This window comes from Glycine soja, chromosome 5, assembly GCF_004193775.1.
Source record: "Glycine soja cultivar W05 chromosome 5, ASM419377v2, whole genome shotgun sequence".
NCBI classification, from domain to species: Eukaryota; Viridiplantae; Streptophyta; class Magnoliopsida; order Fabales; family Fabaceae; genus Glycine; species Glycine soja.
The window spans coordinates 7,491,766-7,510,258 of NC_041006.1; the positions used below are offsets into that span (position 1 = coordinate 7,491,766).

An 18,493-nucleotide genomic window follows, 5' to 3' on the forward strand; every position below is an offset into this window, starting at 1 on the left:
TTTTTTTGATACCATAGTTGGGGTCAGGGAACCTAACTATGGGGATGTATGCCTGTCCCTGTTGCATGCTGATTTTCAAGAAAAATAATGTTTTTGACTAATGGGATGCAATATATCTATTATTGATGAATAACATTATTGTTTTCATTAGACTTGTGTTGTCTGAAGACCTGAGGAGTGTGAATCTCAGGCATGATATATATATATATATGTGTGTGTGTGTGTGTGTGTGTGTGTGTGTGTGTGTGTGTGTGTGCGGAATGTGACTTACTGTTGATGTTGCTATTGATGACATTAATTGATATGAGGTGAGGTTGACATTTGTGATGATATTGATACGAGATGATGTATTTCATGATTATGTCGATATGAGGTGATGTTATTATTGATAATTATGTTAATGTAAGATGATGTTGTTGTTGTTGATAAAGTCATTGAGATGAGACGATATTGATGTTGAGAGTGATATTGAGAATACATTGTGATGATGCATGTTGCGTATGTACATGGGGGTGCAGTGACCTTGTCAGATGCCCTTGGTGGGTGAAATAGAGTGGTCAAAGAGTTTAAGCATCTCTGGAGGGGGATGGCTTAGAATATTTAATTATCCACGGTCAGTGCATTTGATGGTGCCATGTTTCATATGTTGCATGTTGTGTATGTACATGTGGGGGTGTAGTGACCTTGTCGGATGTCCCTGGTGGGGGAAATAGAGTGGTTAAAGAGTTTAAGCATCTCTAGAAGGGGATGACTTAGAATCTTTAATTTATCCATGGTCAGTGCACTTGATAATGCCTGTGTCTCATACGTTGTGTGTTGTGTAAGTTCATGGGGGGGGGGGTGGTGCAATGACCTTGTCGGATGCCCCTGGTGGGGGAAATAGAGTGGTTAAAGAGTTTAAGCATCTCTGGAGGGGGATGACTTAGGATCTTTAATTTATCCATGGTCAGTGCACTTGATGGTGCCCATGTTTCATACGTTGTATGATGGGTATGTTCATGGGGGGGGGGGGGGGTGCAGTGACCTTGTGGGATATCTCGGGTGGGGGAAGAGTTTTAAGCATCTCTGGAGGGGGATGGCTTAGAACCTTTAATTATCCACAGTCAGTGCACTTGATGATGCCCATGTTTCATACTTTATATGACACAAAAATAGTATAAACTTTGTCAGTAAAAGTACTTGTAGTTTCTCGTGAGGAGGAACACTTGTACTAGGGGGTGTGTCACTTGGTTTGGAACTCCCTTGAGACTCAGGCTGATCACCATGAGTGGGGGGGGGGGGGGGGGAGTTGCCTGTGTACGACAGGGTGGCCTCGATATTTACTGCCTAGTTTTCCTAAGTGAGAGTGTCATGTGGACACGCTTAGGCTATTTCCTTGGGGATGGTACCACATTGCATTTGAGAGTTGAGGTCAGGTGCATGCATCATTCTGAGCATGATTGATTGGAACTATGGACTGATGATGATTGTTTGTTGAGTGTGTGTTGGACTAGTAAATGTTTGTGTACGCTTATGATATTTGTTAATGTTTTCTTCTAGTTGTGGTTATTTGATCTTTGTATTAATTCTTTTTATAATGAACTCATCCTTGCAATTTTTGTATCGTGTGGTTGGTACCTGTGATGATCGTGAACCCTTGTTCGTGGGAGCAGAATGACAACGGTAGAGTACAGGAAGTGAGATTCTTTTGTGGAGCTGCTGAGCTGACATGATGACGTTGGGGTTACTTTGGGAGAGAGTTGTGTTTTGTTAATCAACTCCTCCATAGCTAGTTCCATAACTTTTTTTGTTAATTGAAGATGTAAATCACAAATTTAATTATATGTATGAACAAGTTTACTTTCATTATGTGAATGATGTGTACTGAGTTACTATACTAATATATATGTATCCGGTTAAGTAATGGTGCGTTGTTTATGAATATATATATATATATATATATATATATATATATATATATATATATATATATATATATATATATCGTGAAATTCAAATTTATTATAATTTTCATAAGCAAATTAACGGAGTTTTCATAAAAAAATATAAAAGAAGAATTTAATTTCTCGAGTTATTAGAGTGGTGATATCGTAGCAACGAGGTGGGTTGTTACAGTAAGTACTCACGTCATATGCAACAAGTGATCTGCAATAATTAGTGTTAGTGAGCACTGTACTTGCAGAGCCACATTCACTATCTTTGAGTGAAACTACAGATTGATCAAGATTGATTGACCAAGGATAATGGTAGTTATGGGCAGTGGCATCCATATGTGAAGAAGATCTTTGCATCCTCACTGGCCTTGGGACATTTCTTCCCTTAACTGAAGCTCTTCTCGGGCTCGGTTGCCTCTCGAAGGAATATGATCTTTGTTTTGGTGCACTATGTGATTTGACTTTGGCCCTTCATGATTCAGTGTTAGCTATGTAATTTGGGAACAAAAGATAGTCATAGGGCATAGATTCTACATAAACTGGCCTAGGGAAAGCAAAATAAATGTTTTTTAGGGCTAGTCTTCCACCTACGTGATTAATTAAGGGTGAAATTTTTATTGAGAGATGTTTCTATATTTAATGCTAGACAATATTCTGAATAGAATTGTTTTTAAAAAAAATACTCGTGAAAAGTATATTTTTTATTTTAATTTTCTCACAATTTTTGCTCTCATTTATTACAAGTAATTATTGTGAAAATCTAATTGACTTTTGATGTGTTTTTGGTTAATGTTTGTGAATTATGACCATATAATTTGACTTTTTCAATTACTAGTATTAGAGCTCATGCAATGCACTAGCATACTGATTTACTGTAAACTATCACGAATTGTAATTATTATATGATTCAATTTAAATAAAAAATAATTTTACACTATATTGTTGTATTGCAGTCGAGACTACTAACCTTGCTTCAAAAATATGTTTCTTTGATACTATTGTGTTGCAGCTATATAGAATAACATTTTTTCTTTTAAACTTGATCTGTTTACAAAGGGTGTTGCTAAGAGGACTAAGGAGTTGGGTTTGTTGATCTTGCACATTTTCTTGAGCTTCCAATGCCAGAAATATTGCATGGACTATAGGTACCATGATCTTCTTGTTATTTGATCTGATATTTGATATATTAGCTTTAATTTAATCTTCTTTGTACAAATTACATACAAATTCAGTTGCTGTATTAACTTGTTTTACAAAATTTATGCTTATACTCCAAAAGTGCAAAATAATAGTTCAATCTGTGTAAAACTATTTTGAATAATTGAAGTACTAATACATGAGTAATATAATTTACCAATTGAAGACCAAAGTTAATCTCATTGTTGAGGTTGCATTTCATATTCCGTACTATGAAAATTGTATCTATAGTTGACATATTCCTCCCTGTAAGTATAAATTGTTTTACTTGCTTTAAACATAATTTCATATTTTTGTCGTATATTTTATTTCTATCTTTAAGAAAAATGTTCATCTCCACAAATTAAGTTTAGATTTTGTTATTTGTCTTAAAAATATCATTTTCATATTTTTTTACATAATTCACTAGGAGAAGAAGAGAAAAGAAAGGTCCCACCTTATAATTTTACATATAAATTTTACTCATGCTTGGTATTTTAAATACAATAAAATATTCCATGAATTAGTTAAGTGAAAAGAAAGTAAGCAAGAAATAAACCAAAAAAACATTTACATTAATCTCATTAGCTATATTTTATTAATATTCTTCCTTAAAAAAACAATTTATCTATATTCTCTATATTAAGTAAAACAAAGTATTTAAAAAATCAGTTAAGTAAAAAAAAGAACTTATATGAGTAAGGAGATAATAAATAAAAAATACATCATTTGCCTATAATTTGATTTTAGATATTAATTTTATTTATACTTTTTACGTTAAATAAAATAAGATATTCAATAAATTAGTTAAGTGATAAGATAATAAGGAAGAAAAAAAATTATTTAAACAATTCTCATTCATTATATTTTATTCATATTCTCTATAATACATAACACGAAGTATTCGAAAAATTAGTTAAGCTAAAGAAAAAAGAAAAAACATTTATATTATCATAATTTCAATTCAAATTTCTCTTACTTTTGTAGTTAAATATATATTAATTAGAAAAAAATTTACACCTCACAAATAAAATATAATTGTTTTTATATTTTCTTTTAAAAAAATCGTTTTCGTCATTTGTATTTTACATATAATTTCTATCTTTGGCAAAAAAATTATTATCGTATATTAAGTAATGATATTATTGCTTGCTTTTAAAAATCATCTTTATATTTTATATTTATTTTTTATCTTTAGTAAAAAAGTTACTCCCCTTCAATTAAGCGTATTTTTTGTTACTTGCTTTTTTAAAAATCATCTTTAGAATAGTATTTGAGTTCGTGAAGATAATTTCCGATCAGACTTCATTTACCTTAGTTGAACTCCAAATTAGTCAAGGCACATTTCCTTTGATGAATTGGAGGATTAAAATTAGAAAAAGTCACCTTAATATTTTATATTTAAATATATAATTTTTACCTTCAGTTGAAATATTCATCTCCGTAAATTAAGTATAGATTTTCTTATTTGCTTTAAAAATAAATTTCATTTTTTATTTTATATGTTATTTCTATCTTTAAGAAAACCTCACCTTTTTACATTATAATTTTTTTACATTAGAAAAACTAAATCTGAAAACTAAAATTAAAAAACAATTTAAAATATTATAAAATGTGATATTTTCATATATTATAATTGAAGGAAAGACTTTGCATCTAAAGAAGACTAATCATCCCACCACATGTCAAACATCGGTAATTTATCCTTATTAGTTATGTGTTGTATTTTACAATCATATATAGTATCCCTTAATTGGCTTACAAGATCATACATAAGACAATAGATTGATATTACACATGGACCAGAAGATTCACTACTACAAAAAGATGATCCTACATCGGTTCTATGATACTTTTAAAGACGGTTTCAAACCTTCTTTGTAGTCAACGTCGTAGAAAGTTTTAACTTTCTACGACAGTTCTTAAAAAACCATTTTAGAAAAACTGCACATTCTAAGACGGTTCTCAGATCACATTCTAAGACGGTTCTCTAACAACCGTCTTAGAATATATATATTTTTTAAAAATTTAAAATAATTTTAGGATTCTAAGACGATTTTTTGAAAAATTTTCTTAAAATATCTACAATCTAAGACGGTATTTTTTAGAGGACCATCTTAGAATATATTTTTAAAAAACAAGAAAAAATTAAAATAATTTTAGGATTATAAGACGGTTTCTCCAATTAAAAAATCATACAACATATTCAATTCCTCTGGCTATTTTTTTTGCTTCATAAATTATTTTATAAAACAATTTGTTTCTTTTTATTCTTCCTTTATTTATATATCTTCTCATATTATAAATTAAATCATAATTAAATATACAATTGAATATGAATAATAGAACTTTCAAGCTGCAAGATAACAACATTATTTGCGAATTTTCTTTTCTAGTCCAATCATGCATTAAATGCCAAGGATTTGATTTCTTTAATCATATAAATCATGCTATTCATTCAAAATGTATGTTCCACATCAACAATTCTTTCAAAGGGAAATTTTTAGATGATATAGCCTTATTATGTAGCCAAACAAAGTCATTACACTTGTTTTCTTGCTCATACAAAGAAGTAATTATCACTTGTGAAAAATTGATAAATTTCTCAGTATTTCTTTTTTTCTAACTCTATATTATGATTGAGTAACTCTTGTTCTTGTTTTTACAAATAACTTTTTAGTTTTTATTTTCCCAGAAGCTTGCCACCAGAACCTATTCTTTAGTCCATCATCATTATATATGCTTGTTCAATGTTTTCTTTTATGTTGCTTTTATTCTTTAATAAAGTATTTTAAAAAATAATAATTTAATTTTGATTCATTTTTTTTCTATCCTTTGGAGTATATGCATAACAAAAAGAAAAAGAAAAAGTACTGTGTCATCAAGAGGCAGAGCAAGAGTTGTGGCAAGAAGAGAATAGCCAATGATTACTCCAATTTCGAGTGTTTTCTTCGCATTCAGGATTTTAAGCAACATTGATATGAACTGCGCTTCCTCCGCTGGAATACTCAACAAATAACCCCTACTGACATATATATAAATGATAAACCCTTCACAATAATAATTTCTAATATACTATATCAACAAAATAAGTTAACTCGATTTTATTTTATATATTATCATACCTTAATAAAGATGAAAATTCAAAGTTCAAATAGACAGGAATTAAAAACTGTTGTATTCAGTTAACTTACATATTTTTTTGGTACTTTTGTTCGGTGGTCTCTTTGAGTTGCTTTAGTTGTTTGTGCTCATATGGATAACTACTTGTTTCTGAGGAGCTTTGCCTTCAACTAACCTTGTCCGTGACTCAAGATAACCATTTAAAATGTTAATAATTAGTTTTATACTATAAAATTGAAAATGTGCATGATATTAACTAACTAGAAATTACTGCAGCCATTATGGGTTTGTCTACAACATGTTCTTGTACACATAGAAGTCCTATGGGTATACACCTTAAAATATCTTTATGATGAGTAGCATCATATATTTCTGGATCTATTATAGATAATATGTTGCCTTCCCTCCATTGTATCCATGCTTGAAATGCAATAAAGAAAAAAAAATTAACTTTTGATAGTTGTATCATTCAGCAACATAAGGTAAAAGTTCTTGTTGAAGAGTCAGAGACTCAAAAATAAATTGTTGAGACTTACAAATCCTAAAAGGCTAAGAGCATTGTTGTCGTCATAAAATTTTGAGTTCCTTCTTCCACTAACAATCTCTATTACCAAAACACCAAAACTAAAGACATCTGATTTCTCTGAAAATAGTCCTTTCATTGCATATTCAGGGGACATATAGCCACGACATTCAAATGTAACTCTCCAAGTATTCTACATTTGGACTATAACATTGGACAACAAAAAAGTATACTCACTATGTTCCAACAACCCTGTTAGTATTGGCCTGATCTTCAGTTCCTCCAAAGATTCTAGCCATACCAAAGTCTGGTATTTTTGGATTCAACACTTCATCTAACAAGATATTACTTTCCTTCAAATCTCTGTGTATGATTCTTAGCTTGGAGTCTCTATGAAGATAAAGCAATCCTCAAGCTATTCCTTCTATTATGCCATAGTGCTTCCTCCAATCTAGGAGTTTATTTTTTGATGGATCTAAAAAGTACATATTAAGGGTAGCATTATACTATTGTGAACATAATATTAGAAGAGTCACTTACAAAAATAAGTCATTTAAATCCCCTGACTAGAGTGCATTCAGGAAAACTCAATAGTTATGAAATGATTGTTTAATTTATTTCTTAAATATTTTTGCATATGCTAAATAAAGAGAATCATAAAAGTTTGGAATTCGATATGAGACAAATACTAGAGGAGGAATCCAAAGAACTAACCAAAGATAAACACATCCAAACTTTTGTTTAGCACATATTCATATATCAACATCTTTTCATCACCTTCAGCACAACAGCCAAAAAGTTTTACAAGATTACGATGTTGATGCTTGGAAATCGCCATTACTTCATTCATGAATTCTTCTGGACCTTGTCCAGAGGCTCTAGAAAGTCTTTTAACTACTATTTCCTGTCCATCTGGCAATTTCCTTTGGGAAAAGAAATATTAAGAGGACAACTATAAACATTGGATTCAAATATGATAATATCTTTGTTTTAAGGTACCTTGTACACCAGACCAAAACTGCCCTGCCCAAGTTTGTTGGACAGGTGGAATTTATTTGTGGCTGCAACAACCCTTTCAAAATCAAACAATAATAGCTCCTGGAGCTTAATTTAATTACCTTAAGGAGTGCTGGACTTTTGAGGATGCCCTTTTGTGCTAATGAGCCCTCCATGGTTAACATACAGAGCAAAAAATAACAAAAGATAGACTTTTAAGAATTAAGTTGTAACTTAGAAAATCAAAACGATCAAATTAAAATATATTTATAAATCAAATTGAATGGCAACTTGAATTGATGATACTTGAGATTTAATAGTCATCAAAACAGTCTGCTATATGAAAATAGAATAGCTAGAGATATGCAAGCTCTGCTAAGGGATGAAAATGGGGGTTCTAGTGGTCTGCTAGGGGATGAAAATGGAACATAAACGAAGGTTATGCAACTTGGAGTTACTTTTCCTAATTGTAAGCATCCACAAACCAGAAAGCAATTAATCAAAAGAATACAAATTGATTAAGAGTTTCTTACATCAAATATATTCTCATACTCCTCTAACAAAGTTGTATTATTATTCTTTTTGTATCTGATCAGAAAAAATATTATTATTCTTTTTATTTTTTGATATATTTTTTTCTATCATACCAGATATTTATTATATATATAAACTTCTCTCTTGTTTATATGATTCTCTCCAGGTGTCTATTGCACTAAAAACATTATTTAATGCAAAAATCTAATATTAGAAAAGAGAAAAATAAAACTAATCATCAATCAAAAAGCACACCAATAAAATATGAAATGAGAGTGATGTGAATTGAAGTTTGAAAAAGACACACTAACCTCCCTCAAACATTCTTCAAGCTTACTCAATCACCAAACAAGCACCAAAGAGAAATTTTGACAAAGAACCAATCTTCAAGATCCATGTCAACAACCCAGAAAAAATTAAAAAACAATAAGGAAGAACCTTATTGAGGCACACCCAGTTTAATTCCTTCTACTGCTCATTTACGCTAAGGCAACCACAACAGCGAGGTAACAAGCAGCAGCTGAAATAAAAAAAAGGTAACACCTGAAACAAAAAGGTTAAAGCATCCCTTCCTGCCTACTTAATACGATGCACCCACAACAACTATTAGAAGCATATAATGTAACATTGTAACATTGAAACTAATAATAATCGAAGAGAGTGAGGGGAAAAAGAAAAGAGCAAAGATGCCTCCTGATGTAATTCAATTTCGTCCTACCTTAAGATCCAAACCACAAGACCTTGAAAATACCAAATAAAAAAACATAAGAAACACTAAAAATATCCAAATCCAAGTTCCAAATAGTAGCGACAACAAAAAAATTAAATAAAAAGTATAGCGAGGGTAAAAAAAAGAGAGAAACTAATAGACGGATTGCTTGATATCCTCAGGAGAGAACTTGGTACCCTTTTCCTTGATGGCAGCGGCACGACCCTTGGCCTTCCGATTGAGCAAGGATTTGTGGTCCTTGTACATTCAAAGCTTAGTGACGACAATCTTGGAAGGGTGAATGCCAACGTTAACGTTAACCTTCTCACGGGTGATGTGGTCAATGCGGATGACCCACTTGCGGTGATAGACCTAGAGTCGTTAACCTTGTCGTCCTTGTGAACCAAAATGGACCACACGTTGTACTTCGATTGGAGATCAATGGAGAAAGGCGCCCTCATCAAGACGTAGCGCACGCTCAACAGAACAATGAAGTGAGCCTTGTGGCTCTTGCGAGGGCTTAAGGAAACCCTAGGGTTAAACTTCATTGTTTCTTTTCTCTCCTCCTCGTTCTCTATGACGGCAATGAGAATGCAAGAGTGAAGGTAGAAGAAAAACTAAGATGTAGGATTTTCTAAGCTAACCCAATTAAAACATGTCACGTCAGCATCAAAGAGTGGGAAAACACATGTTTTCAAAGAAGATTTTTTAAAACCGATGCTGTAAAGTATTTTTAAAGCCGATTTTGAGATAACCGTCTTTAAAAAGCTATAATTATTTACAAAAATGCCACCACTTTACTAACTACATCGGTTTTCATATAACCGTCATAAAAACGGTGTCGTAGAAGGCCTCTTTTCTAGTAGTGTGAAAGTCACTGAAGTAAAAGGCAATTAGTTCACATCATGTGAGACGGTAAAAATAGAGTTTCCAATGGCTATGTTTTGCTGAAATTTGAGCCAAAGGTGACTTCATGTCCTTCTTACTGACAGGAGCTAAAGAAAAAAAACTATCATATATACATTGTTTAAGGATTGTTTCTTATTTCCTCTTTTCAGTTTTCACCGCTTTAGAATAATGTTGAATTTCTTGATCTAGCAAAATCTAAGACAGAAACAACATGCATTTTTAAGTAGTAATGCTTACAAAATCCATAGAAGTGACACTGAATAGGTAAAACACATAAACACCAACCAAAAAGAAATGAACCTTTACCTTCAACCTAAGCTCAAGTTAGACAGTGTAATTGCATCTGAAGTGGAATAACCTATAACGATTAATTGTTAGAAATTTTATAATTCCAATTAATTAATTACTGTGGACTGTCATACCCTATTTTCGTCCGGGGATGATCGTTGGTTAATATTTGGATTCTTGCTGGTGGAATTGAACTGCTTAACACTAATCACCGTGCAATCCGAAGGGTTTTGTGACGTTTCAGAAGGAAATGTGTAAAATGTTCAAAAGAGGGGCAAAATGGTCACTTTGGGATATTTTCCAACCCCTGGGCCCATTAGAAAACTTAAAGGTGAAGCAACCAGCTCGCCTGGGCGAGCTGAGCTGGCTTGGGCGAGCAAGTTACTTATGGAGGAAGCTACCAGCTCGCCGAGGCGAGCTATCATGCAACCTACTCCCCTCATTTTCCTATAAATAGGTGTGAGGGGCTGAAGGGAAGGGGTTCAACATCATTTATAAGAAGTTTTCACTGAAATTAGTGAGAAGAAGGAGAAAGAAGGAGAAAAATCAAGGCCGAGGCGCTTCTGTAACGCTTTCGTAATATTTCCGTGAACGTTCTTCATCATTCTTCATCCGTTCTTCGTCATTCTTTGATCTTCGACCAATTAGTTTTCTATTTTGAAGCTTTGAATTCATTCTATGCACCCTTAGGGGTCCATCCTTGCTTTGCATGTCTTCATCTTCATTCTTCTACCATCGGTGATCTTTTTCTTTGTTTTAAGCGAGTTTTGACCGATCGTTTAAGCCGTAATCTCACTTAATCAATGTTAAAATGAATTTCGACTGATCGTTTGTGTTGTAATCTTGTTTAATCACCATTAAAAAAGAATTCAACCGATCGTTTGTGTTTTAACCTCGGTTAATCATAAAAAAAAAAAAGTTTCAACCGGTCATTTACTTTGAAAGTTCTATTTTAATGGGTTGGAGAATAACCAAGTGAAAACAAAACTAAAATCAACTCAGAATCAAGCTTTTGTCCACAAGAAAATCCCTTGAATTTGTTCAAAGGTCCAACGCCTTAAACAATCTTTTTACTTATATTGGTTAAAACGAACCGTTTAAAAGTCTAAAATCAACACTCCACATAACTTTCTTGCTTTTCAAAGAACTACCTAGATCTGAGTTCCTCATCACAATTGAGGATACGTAGGAGCAAGAGCCCCGCTCTTGTCGACCCTAAAAAGATAAAAAGGGATAGAACCTACGTAGGAGCAAAAGGGAAAAATAAAATAAATTTGAAGTCATGATTCTGCACATTTGATTAAAGGTTGCCGTCCCTTGCGACAGACGCGTGGGACCCGTGTGTAAACAACTCCCAAACCTTTATTTCTTAAAATTCGTAGACCCGCTTTTGTTTTTTTCTAACATTTTCCTCAAATAAACGTTGGTGGTGACTTTGTACGTTTTTCCTTCCTTGGAAGACGCACCCGTGAACCTCACGTCGCCCTCCCGCCGAAGGGTAGGTTGCGACAGTTGGCGAATCCACTGGGGACCATTTTTAAAGAGTTAGGCCATTTAATTTGTGTGCATTCTTTATCATAACTTTCTCTTTGTTCTTTATTTCCCTTATGTTCCTGTATGTATATAACTCCTTTGATGCTTTTGTATTTTGTGTAGTTGTTTATTTTAATGTATGCATTGATAAATATTTGTTCATTTGATGCACGCACGATACCAACACTTTTTGAACACACTGTGAGTTGTTAAGGGCCCTATACCCGGTCCATGGGAACATAGGAAGTGGAGGTGAATCTGTGGTCATGCTAAGTCTCCGACTTGCTTGATGACAGTGAAACCTCATCTAGATTTTTTCTCTTTGATGATACGTTGTCGCTGGTAGTCCCTACTACCACAATGTTTGATATCAAAGGTGATGATATCTCTAGAAACCTTTCAAAGCTAGATGCAACCACCTTTGAAATTATCACTAAATAGCGAGCCTTTTTAGTTCCGCCCCCATCAGGTCTCTGAAATAGGGGCACGGAGCAAACACGCTACGTGACATTGCCATGCATATCTTTATAAATGTCATGTTTGTGTGCGTCTCTCCTGTGCTGGTTGTGTTGTTCGATGGAATTACCATGCTTGTTTGTCTAGAATGTTTCTTTTTTTACTATCGACCACGTGCCCTCACGCATGTGTACTCGTATTGTGTCGTCACTCTATATTGCCTTTGTTTCGTCATTTTGTCACGGGAAGTCGGGAGGTTCGCATCACCTTCTTGAATGCATGCATGGGGCACCATGGTAATGACTGTAAATGAACCATGATGCTCAATGCCTTAAAGAAGAGATGATTGTCCAGACTCTCGTGTCTATAAAAGGAATTTGTGTCATGCATAGCATAAGCATCCTTTCATGCATTCATCATATTTCCTCCATGATAGGGTGTCGAAGTATTGATCAAACATAATTTTTTGTTCTAGAAAAACATGAGATTGAATCAAGCACCCTTGCTTAAGAAAAGGTTCTATCACATCAAAATTAAAAGCCTAGAGGTTGCTAGTATGCAAGAATTGGGGCAATTGATGGGTCAACTCCAACGTCAAGCTTTCTGCAAGACATACAAAAAAATATGGGATCTAGCTATGATAGAAGTCTCTATTGAGGCCATTGTAGCCCTTACCCAGTATTACGATCAACCGTTAAGGTGCTTCAAGTTTGGGGACTTTCAGCTAGTACCAACCGTGGAAGAGTTTGAAGAGATCTTGGGATGCCCGCTAGGAGGAAGAAAGCCATACCTTTTTTCTAGGTTCTATCCCTCCTGGCGAGAATAGCCAAGGTAGTCAAAATCTCGGCACAAGAATTGGACCGAGTAAAGCAAAATAGAAATGGGGTGGTCAGAATACCGAGGAAGCACTTGGAGGAGAAAGCGAAGGCTTTAGCGGATCAAGGTAAATGGGCTTTGTTCATTGACATCTTGGAGCTATTGGTATTTCAAGTTGTCCTCTTTCCAAATGTGGATGGGCTAGTGGACTTAGTGGCGATCGATGCCTTCCTTGCTTATCACCATAGCAAGGAAAGTCTGATCATTGCTATTTTGGCTGATGCTATGACACATTTGACCGAAGATGCGAAAAGAGCGGTGCAAGAATCGTCTGTTGCACACCTACTCTTTATGGATGACTGGTCTCTCACCTCTTTCATCATGAAAGTAGACCCATCTGTCCCCTGCAAGGTCACCACACATGCACCGAGAAAGGGAAGGCCAATTGGGAGCAACTCTTGGCTAGTATGGTGGGGACATCCATTAATTGGTTCCCCCGATGGAAGGAAGGAAGAGCCAGAGTTTCGTCCTCATGCAAGGGGTTCTCAAACATCCCCTTGATGGGGACGAGGGGTTGTATCAATTATAATCCCATCCTTGCCATACTACAACTTGGCTACCCCATGAGAGGAGTGCCATCTGAAGAAAGTACCATGCCCTTCATCGCACGGGATTTTAGTGACCCCAATGCAAGGATATTTCAAAGGGTCTGAATGGAATGGAACGCGGTGCAAAGAAAGGATAAGGAACTTAGGGGAAGCAGCAACGGGATCATTGGCAGATATCATAAGTGGTTGAAGGCTTGGATGCAAGAGTTAGATTGGCTCCTGAAGCTAAAGGTCTCAAGTGAGGAAGAGGTTGAAACCTTGGAGGAGAGTGAGGAGGTACAAGCCTTAAAGGCGAAACTTGGAAAGGTGCAAGCAGCCAAGGAAAGGTTCAAGACAACGGCCATCAAGGTCCGAAAAGAGTGCGACAAACTAAGAGACATCAATGTGGCCACAGCCGAAGCATTGGAACGGGAATCAAAGAGGGACCGAAAGGAAGAATGGGGCCGAAACAAGTTCCAAGGGGCTTTGTGGGGTAGCAACAACGAGCTTAAGCTTCGAAGGGCTGGGAAAGACCAGTCTAGAGTCGAAAACATGATATTGGAAGATAAGTTGAAGGCTTATCAAAGGTCCAAAATGAGTTTGTCCGAGCAATTGAGCAAGACCGAAGAAAACATGTGGGCCATCATTTACCAATACAAAGAGAAGCTAAATTTAGCTTTAACCCATGAACAAAGGCTAGAGGACTAGTACGCAAAGGTATCAGTCCTATAAGCAGAAAGGGAAGCGAGGGAAAGAGTGATCAATTCATTGCATAGAGAAGCAATGATGTGGATGGATAGGTTCGCTTTCACCTTGAATGGGAGTCAAGAGCTTCCAAGACTGTTAGCCAAAGCAAAAGCAATGGTGGACGTATACTCGACCCCCAAGGAAGTTCATGGGCTCCTCGATTATTGTCAGCATATGATCGATTTGATGGCCCACATAATTAAGAATCACTAAGGCGTTTTTATTTTCGCTTTAATTTTGACAAGCTGAACATTTTGTTCCTTAATAAAAATGAGTTTGGTTCAATCCTATGCCTTTGCTCAAGATTCTGTGCGAATCCAATACTTCGATAACTTTTCTTTAGCATGCATTCATGTTTAGTTCTTTCTCGCATTACTCACTACATTTTGGTTCTTTTAGGAGAAAACACCATAACTAAACACACTTTAAGGCACCCTTACCGAACCCATTTGAAGACTAGAGTCATGGGCGAAATAGAAGAGGTGCAAAAACAGATCAAGGCCGATATGGTGGCCTTGAAAGATCAAATGGCTTCCATGATAGAAGCCATGTTTAAGCATGAAGAGAATGATGGAAAGTAATGCGGCCACAGGTTCCGCCGCCAGCGCTGCCGCTGAGGCAGATCCTACCCATCCATCTGCCGTAAATTAAGTGCATCAACCCGTCCTAGACATGGTGGGACAAGGAGGAGAAGTGTTGGGAAGCGCTAACAATCCACACATGGGGTATAATAGGAATGCTTACCCCTATGGCTTACCCACCCAATTATATGCCGCCCATCAAGCACGTGTCTAACGAGAACGTTGATCATGCCGTTCCCGTTACCTTTGAGGGTCAGCAACCCCAACCTAAAGGAGGCGCCCGCAAAGAACCTCAGGAGCGTGCTTAAGGTGACTTTGACCCATATCCCACTTTCACCACCGAATGACCAGCACATAATGCTATGCCTCAGTCTAACACCGCGGGAGCTCCTCAACCCCACCCTTTGCAACCATTGCAAGTCTCAGTAGGGGGGCCACCTCCAGCAATGGAAGGGAGAAAGAAACTATATCTCATGAAAGATAGATTAAGAGCCGTCGAAGGGTTTGGTGATTACCCTTTCAGCGACATGACCAAATTGTGTTTTGTACCTGATGTTGTCGTCCTTCCAAAATTCAAGGTGCCAGATTTTGATAAATACAAGGGGACTACTTGCCCCAAAAATTACCTGAAGATGTATTGCCAGAAAATGGGGGCGTACTCTAGGGACGAGAAGCTGTTGATGCATTTCTTCCAAGATAGTTTGGCCGGAGCAGCGGTCATTTAGTATACCAATCTGGAGGTTTCTCGCATCTGCTCATGGAAAGACTTAATTACTGCCTTCATTAGGTAGTACCGATACAATACTGACATGGCTCCCGACAAAATCCAGCTGTAAAATATGAGCAAGCGGGAGCATGAGTCATTTAAGGAGTACGCCAAACGGTGGAGGGATTTGGCAACATAGGTGGCACCATCCATGGTGGAAAGAGAGATCACCACAATGATAGTGGACATGCTGCCGGTTTTCTACTACAAAAAGTTGGTGGGCTACATGCCTTCTAGCTTTGCGGATCTAGTATTTTCGGGCAAGAGGATTGAAGTAGGCCTGAAAAGAGGGAAGTTTGACTATGTCACCCCTGCTGGTACAATTAATAGAAGATTCAGAGCAAGTGGGGCAAAGAAGAAGGAAGGGGATGCCCACGCCGTGACTTTGGCTCCTACTTGGCCGAAACCCCAGCAAACCCTTAACAACACCTACCAAAATGCCCAACATCAACCAAGCTTTTCAGCCCACGTCGGAAACCCTTCCAACCCGAAACTTAGCCAGCAAGGGGCACCCGCTCAACCACAAAGGGCCCCCGCTCAAAACCCGGCTACTACACAACCTCGCCTCGCTGGCATTTCCAACCCTCCAGTGAAGAAGCTTCTGGAGTTTGCCCTGATTCTGTTGTCGTACACAGATTTGTTGCCATCTTTGATCGCCAACCAAATGGCGATGGTGACCCTTAGAAGGATTTACCAGTCTCATTTCCCTCGGTGTTACAACCCCAACGCTACCTATGCTTATCTGGCGGGTACCCCGGGGCATTCGATAGAATAGTGTGTGGCCCTCAAGCATGAGGTCCAAAGTTTGATCGACGCGGGGTGGCTAACATTCCAAGAAGATGACCCAAATGTAAAGACAAATCCGGTTTCCAATCATGGGAGGTCGGCAGTTAATGCAATAGAGGAGTGCAGACTTCAAAGGCCAAAGCAAATAAAAGACATGGTAACTTCTAGGAGGTTCATATTTGAGGCGCTGCAAGAGGTGGGCATGATTTCCTTTGTTGGGCACAAGGGGGATTCTTGTTTGATGTATTCGGGTGCGTCACATGACATGGAAACATGATCAATGGCAGAGGAGCTGTTATAAGGAATGATGGACCAAGGCCAGTTTGAAATTGGTGACGCAAGCAAGGGAGAGCAACATGTGTGCATGCAATCGGCAAAAAAAAGCCCAAGCAAACCCGAACCTTTGGTGATCCACTTCACCAGAGATGTTGCCTCCCAAAAACCACAAGGCTCCCAACCTATCCCGGGTAAGAAGCCTTTCCCATTCCCTCAAAAGCCCAACGAAAAGAAGGACGAGGCCATCGAAGATGACCTATCCTCTGCTAAAGTTACTAACATCTTTGGCATGAGTGATGTGACCTATAGTGGGCGTGTCTTCATAGCACCGGACCTGTTGGTGCGGTCCAAGGCCGCAAAGGGAAAGGCGAAAATGGGCACGAAAGAGAGCGACGAGGCAAGCCCATTTCTGGATGAGGAAATCCCGGTCGGGAGATTGGCTAAGAAAGACGGAGACTTTGGCGGGAAGAAGATATCCACCGAGTATGAAAATGAGTTCCTTCGGATCATTCAATAGAGTGAGTTCAAGGTGATTGAATAGCTCAATAAGACCCCAGCTAGGGTCTCCCTGTTGGAACTACTCATTGAGGAAGCAAATGAATTCCAAGCCTCATCGAGCACTTTTGGTCAAAATATTGAATGAAGCCCATGTGGCCCAAGACATATTTGTGGAGGGCTTTGAGGGCATCGTCAACAATATTACTGCCAATAATTACCTCACCTTTGCCAATGAGGAGATACCCGTCAAGGGGTGGGGACACAATAGGGCCTTACATGTGTCCGTCAAGTGTTTGGACCACGTCGTGGCCAAGGTGCTCGTCGACAATGACTCATCGCTGAATGTCATGCCCAAAAGTACATTGGAAAAACTGCCTTTCAATGCGTCACACCTGAGGCCGAGCTCCATGGTGGTATGGGATTTTGACAGCAGCCGCCGGGACGTGAGAGGAAAGATTGATCTCCCAATTCAGATTGGACCCCATGTGTGTTAGATCACTTCCCAGGCCTATAGCTGCCTTTTAGGCCGGCCTTGGATTCACTCAGTCGGGGTAGTCCCTTCAACGCTCCACCAAAGGTTGAAGTTTGTGGTGGAGGGGTAGTTAATCATCGTCTCGGGGGAAAAAGACATTCTGGTAAGTTGTCCTTCTTCTACGCCATATGTTGAAGCCACAGAGGAGTCCTTAGAGATGAACTTTCAAGCGTTGGAGGTGGTGAGCAACGCCTATGTCAAGCTCCCCCCGGTGCAACCACGTTCATCCAGTGTCGCGTTGATGGTAGCCGGTGTGATGTTAGGGCATGGGTACGAGCCCAAAATGGGTTTGGGTCAAAATGGAGATGGCGTGGCGAGCTTAGTAGAGTTCAAGGAGAACCGCGGAAGGTTCAGGCTAGGATATAAGCCTACACGTGCTGATGTAAGGAGAAGTGCCCTAGAAAGGAAGGGTAGGAGCATGGGCTCACTGCGAGGACCACAAGAGAAAGGGACTCCCTTAAGTCACATCAACAAGAGTTTTGTCAGCTCGGGTTAGATGTGTGAAGGACGGGTCGCCATGGTCCACAATGAAGTCCCTTAAGAACAATCGAACTGGGTACGGACGTGCCTTCCTGAGTTTGAGTTAGGGAATTGGCAAATTGTCGAGCAACCCGGAGTTTCTATGGCAAACATAATGTAATTTGTTAGCCCTAACCCTATAGCTAGGCCTAGGCTTTAGGATTTCCTCCCTGTTGGGCTTTGTCTTTCAATATCAAATATATA

The 18,493-nt window shown here is 37.6% G+C and overlaps 1 pseudogene; it reads right to left on the bottom strand.

Annotated features, from left to right (window-relative positions):
• Window positions 1-9,148: 9,148 nt before the first annotated feature.
• On the bottom strand, window positions 9,149-9,543 carry LOC114411089 (annotated as a pseudogene).
• Window positions 9,544-18,493: the final 8,950 nt, after the last annotated feature.